The 4,956-nt window shown below is 58.1% G+C and overlaps 2 non-coding genes across 2 annotated transcripts; both read right to left on the bottom strand.

Moving 5' to 3' along the window:
- Window positions 1–791: 791 nt before the first annotated feature.
- On the bottom strand, window positions 792–944 carry LOC142793979 (5.8S ribosomal RNA). Its single transcript, XR_012891977.1, has one exon. It is a non-coding gene; the product is annotated as a 5.8S ribosomal RNA (ribosomal RNA).
- Window positions 945–2,663: 1,719 nt separating this feature from the next.
- LOC142793969 (small subunit ribosomal RNA) lies at window positions 2,664–4,478 on the bottom strand. The gene has a single exon (XR_012891970.1). It is a non-coding gene; the product is annotated as a small subunit ribosomal RNA (ribosomal RNA).
- Between the last annotated feature and the right edge of the window lie 478 nt (window positions 4,479–4,956).

Here is a 4,956-nt window from a genome sequence, read left to right as displayed (position 1 = left end):
ACGCAGCCTGGCGAGAGGCATCGTCTCGTGTAGCGTCGCCCCCGCCCCAACTGGAGTGGCCCAGTTTTTTGAACGGGACGGGAACTGCGAAGCACTTAGACCGACGGCGGACTACGACGAGAACGCCTTAAGCTTCGCCAACGTTTCGCCAACTCGTGCGGGAGACTTTTTCCGCTTCGCGGCAAGTCGTCGCGCCGTGCTCTCCGCATCAACCGCGTACGCAGCGAACCGCAAACGTCGGGCGCAGCCTCCTCACCTCCCTGCGCTTTGCGCGCGAACGTTCCCTGTTCGCGCGGCAAAGCCTGGAGGAGGCACGGCCCCGCAGCGTGTTCGAGCGCCCGGTCTACGGGACACCCTGCTTACTTCGAGGGCAACAAGCGCAACGCAAGGCTGCGATCTCGCGCACTTTGCGCACGGCTGGAGAAGCTTTGCTGGCCGGCTTTCGCTCCTCGTGTTTACCGTGCGTTAAAGTTGCGCGTCCGTGGCTCTCGCAGCTCTTGCGCGCCCGGTCGCAGAGAGGAGTACGCAACCTCGACCGCACTTTCCCTGCAGGCTTCCTTCCGACTCGAAGTCCTGCGGCGGTCTCAACGAGGTGCCACATCCTCAATGCAGTCGGTCGCCCCCGTTTCGGTTGGGCTCTGGCACGACGGTCGCCACCGTCTCGCCCTTGAGTGGCCGCTGTTGGCGCTCGCTGTGAGGTGTTCAGCGTGCTGTCCGTGTTGCCGACGCGGTCAAAACGAGTCGACGGCTCACGTTCCCTTGTGCGCCGAAGGCTCTCTTGATATGTGATCCGACCCTCAGACAGACGAAGCCAAGGGAAGACCCAAGGCCGCAATGTGCGTTCAAAGAATCAGTGCTCAGTGTGTCCTGCAATTCACACCAAGTCTCGCAGCTGGCTGCGTTCTTCATCGACCCGAGAACCGAGTGATCCACCGCTTAGAGTCGTGAAAAAGTGTTTGTTCAATTCCGTACAGTCAAAACCAAACGTTTCTGGCACTCGGCCAAACAGTGGCCAAGAAGGGCGCTTTTCAGCGCACGCTTGGACTCCAAAACTCTGCCGCGCCTTTTTCGGCTGCCGCAAATCGAGCAAACGGTGTGTTTCGGACGGCGTTTCGCTTTCGCTACTTGCGAGTGCTTTCGTGGTCCACCCCTCTATAAATACTCGGGAGGCGTCGAAGCCGGTTCTCCAAGCCGGACCCGTAGGTATCGTTGTGTGCTCGCTCTCATTGGCCCGCCTAACCAGAAAATGCCTGCGGTACACCCATTTGGATAAGAGTGCACGCAGATGCGGGCCTCGACGGCTACACATTTCCTCGGGCGGCCGCCTCCCGGCCTCCGTGGAGCGCGGGATGCACGGTCCCATCGACAAGCCTCTCCCGTTTTTACCGTGGCGTCGCGGTTCACCACGGCAGGCGGGTCGGTCTCCTCCGCATAAAAAGGGGGACCCCCGCTTTTTGTTCCACGAAATCGCACAAGCTTTTTTCGCATCCACGGTTTGCCACCGCACACCAAAATGCCGATCCGGCTGCCTACTTTAGCCAACAGGTGGAGCCAGGCGCGCCGTACTTGCGCGGCACTTCCCACGTCCACCGAAGTCGGTGCCAAGGACCACTTTCGGCGCCGGAGCCGCGTACGAGCCTACTCGAGGCGGAAGAACGAAGCCAGCAAGGGCCTGGCCGCAAGTGCGTTCAATTGTCGGGACGTCCAAGTCCCTCGTTCTTCCGTGCTTCCTCTTTCGGCAAGTCGTTGCGGCACCTTCCCAAAGCGCGCAGACCCGCTAATCGCGACGAGCGCGACGTGGCCGTGCCGCCTTTCCCTCGGCAGCAAGCAAAACGCCTGGCAACGTCGACGCTCCCCTAACCGCGATCTCGCACCGTGTTTCGTGTGGCGAATTCAAAAGCCGGCCGGCGCTGCTGCAACCATTACGGTCGGTACGCATACGCCGCGGAGGGCGGGACGGTCATCGGAGCGTGCGGTTCCTCCATCGAGTACTGCGCACCTCGGCCGTCGCATCGCCGTGCCATGACCGGCCGCGCGTCAACGCGAACCGGTGCCAGCGAGATCCCTCGCCTGCAAGAACCGACCGGCAGCCTCCGTCACCCGAGGACGCGGAGGCGCTTGCCGCGGACGGCGGGACGGTATGCACTGGTGCACAGCGGACCCGTCACATCGCCAGTTCCTTGACCGACCGCCGACGCTTGTGCCGTTCCTCTCGTACTTGGCAGTCGCCGCGCGATTGTCGGGTCTCGTTCTTGCACGCTCGAACGGTCGGGAGGGCACTCGGCTGGCGTTTCGGGAACGCGCAGCCTCGCCTTCTACCGACGTAACCACGACTCGCCGTTCGCGCTCCGCCGCTCCTGTTTACAGTACTAGGCGGTCCCGCAGCGGTCGGGTCGCGCATTTCGAGCGCTTCGAGCCACGGTGCAGTGGCGGGTCGAAAGCCGACCTATGAGTGCGTTGCGCCGTTTGTACCCGCGTCCGCCACCTGGCCGACCGTCCAAGGTCGCGGTGTTGGCGTCCGCTGGGCGCAACAATTTGTCACGGGGTGCCGCTCCACATTCAGGCAGCCCCGTGGGGAAAAGCCGACCCCGCGTCCAAACGGGGTCAGCGGCAGAAAGTGTCGGGCGCAGACGCAGCTGAGGCGCTCACCCTTCACAATCCGTTAATGATCCTTCCGCAGGTTCACCTACGGAAACCTTGTTACGACTTTTACTTCCTCTAAATGATCAAGTTTGGTCATCTTTCCAACAGACCGGCGCAACCGAAAGGCCGCGCCGGACATCGGTCCGAAGACCTCACTAAATCATTCAATCGGTAGTAGCGACGGGCGGTGTGTACAAAGGGCAGGGACGTAATCAACGCGAGCTTATGACTCGCGCTTACTGGGAATTCCTCGTTCAAGGGGAACAATTGCAAGCCCCTATCCCAATCACGAAAGAAGTTCCACGGGTTACCCAGTCTTTTCAGACAGGGATAAAGACACGCTGCTTCCTTCAGTGTAGCGCGCGTGCGGCCCCGGACATCTAAGGGCATCACAGACCTGTTATTGCTCTGTTTCGTGCGGCTAGGAGCCGCTTGTCCCTCTAAGAAGGTTGTAAGGTGCTGGGAACCCCGCACCTATTTAATAGGCTAGAGTCTCGTTCGTTATCGGAATTAACCAGACAAATCGCTCCACCAACTAAGAACGGCCATGCACCACCATCCACCGAATCAAGAAAGAGCTCTCAATCTGTCAATCCTCCCAGTGTCCGGGCCGGGTAAGTTTTCCCGTGTTGAGTCAAATTAAGCCGCAGGCTCCACTCCTGGTGGTGCCCTTCCGTCAATTCCTTTAAGTTTCAGCTTTGCAACCATACTTCCCCCGGAACCCAAATACTTTGGTTTCCCGGAAGCTGCCCGCCGAGTCATTTGAGTAACTCAGGCGGATCGCTGGTTGGCATCGTTTATGGTCAGAACTAGGGCGGTATCTGATCGCCTTCGAACCTCTGACTTTCGTTCTTGATCAATGAAAACATTCTTGGCAAATGCTTTCGCAGTAGTTCGTCTTGCGACGGTCCAAGAATTTCACCTCTAGCGCCGCAATACGAATGCCCCCGTCCGTCCCTCTTAATCATTACCTCGTATTCCAAAAACCAACAGAACAGAAACGAGGTCTTGTTCTATTATTCCATGCAAGTTTATTCAGGCGACTCGCCTGCGTTGAGCACTCTAATTTTTTCAAAGTAAAAGCACCGGCCATCTCGAGGCACACAATGAAGTGCACCAAGAAAGAACCGGCATGATGTTCAGTCCGAGCCGTCGCATCGGGTAGATGCACTACTCGTCTGGAACTGAGATCCAACTACGAGCTTTTTAACCGCAGCAGCTTTAGTATACGCTATTGGAGCTGGAATTACCGCGGCTGCTGGCACCAGACTTGCCCTCCAATTGATCCTCGTTAAAGGATTTAGAGTGTACTCATTTCAATTACGGGGCCTCAAAAGAGTCCCGTATTGTTATTTTTCGTCACTACCTCCCCGTGCCGGGAGTGGGTAATTTGCGCGCCTGCTGCCTTCCTTGGATGTGGTAGCCGTTTCTCAGGCTCCCTCTCCGGAATCGAACCCTGATTCTCCGTTACCCGTAACAACCATGGTAAGCAAGTAACCTACCATCGAAAGTTGATAAGGCAGACACTTGAAAGAAACGTCGCCGGCTCGTGGCCATGCGATCAGCACAAAGTTATCCAGAGTCACCACACAATACGGGCCGAAACCCGATCGATCTTGGTCTAATAAAAGCACCCGTTACCCAAAGGGCTCCAGGCTCACTGCATGTATTAGCTCTAGAATTGCCACAGTTATCCAAGTAGGAAGAAACGATCTAAGGAACCATAACTGATTTAATGAGCCATTCGCGGTTTCGCCTTATTTCGGCATGTACTTAGACATGCATGGCTTAATCTTTGAGACAAGCATATGATTACTGGCAGGATCAACCAGGTAATCGTTCGACTGCGCGTCCGTCCTCGCCTTCGGCGGGCCGGACGCAGTCTGTGTGCGGCGGAGGCCACCTTCAGGCGCCCCAACACGCTTATTTTGCACTCCGAGATGACGGCGTTCGAGCTCGCTACGGCACAACCTTCCCGAAAGACGAGTGGGAGCCGTGCGGCAAGAAGCACGTTCATGCTCGCTCTTTTTCGTTGCATCGACTCGGTCGCGCCGTGCGGGTTGCCCAAGCCCGCTGCACTGTCGGTGGACCGGCCGGAACTAGCAACGGAGCCGAGACTGCAAAGCCGCCAGACGACGGGTCACGCCCGCGTCTTCGGCGCTTTCGCATCTGAATCGCCCGAGGACGACACGGAACACACCTCGATATCGTGGTAAAACGGCACCGTCCGACAACCAGCCCCTAACGCATCAAGCGGATGAGGCTGCAGACGACTGCCGTGGATTCCCCTGGAGCAGACCCGAGGACACGCTT

The sequence above is a fragment of the Rhipicephalus microplus genome, unplaced genomic scaffold (assembly GCF_043290135.1).
Source record: "Rhipicephalus microplus isolate Deutch F79 unplaced genomic scaffold, USDA_Rmic scaffold_355, whole genome shotgun sequence".
Classification (NCBI taxonomy): domain Eukaryota; kingdom Metazoa; phylum Arthropoda; class Arachnida; order Ixodida; family Ixodidae; genus Rhipicephalus; species Rhipicephalus microplus.
The sequence above is the reverse complement of the archived record's forward strand: the minus strand, read 5'-3'. Positions and strand labels throughout refer to the sequence as shown.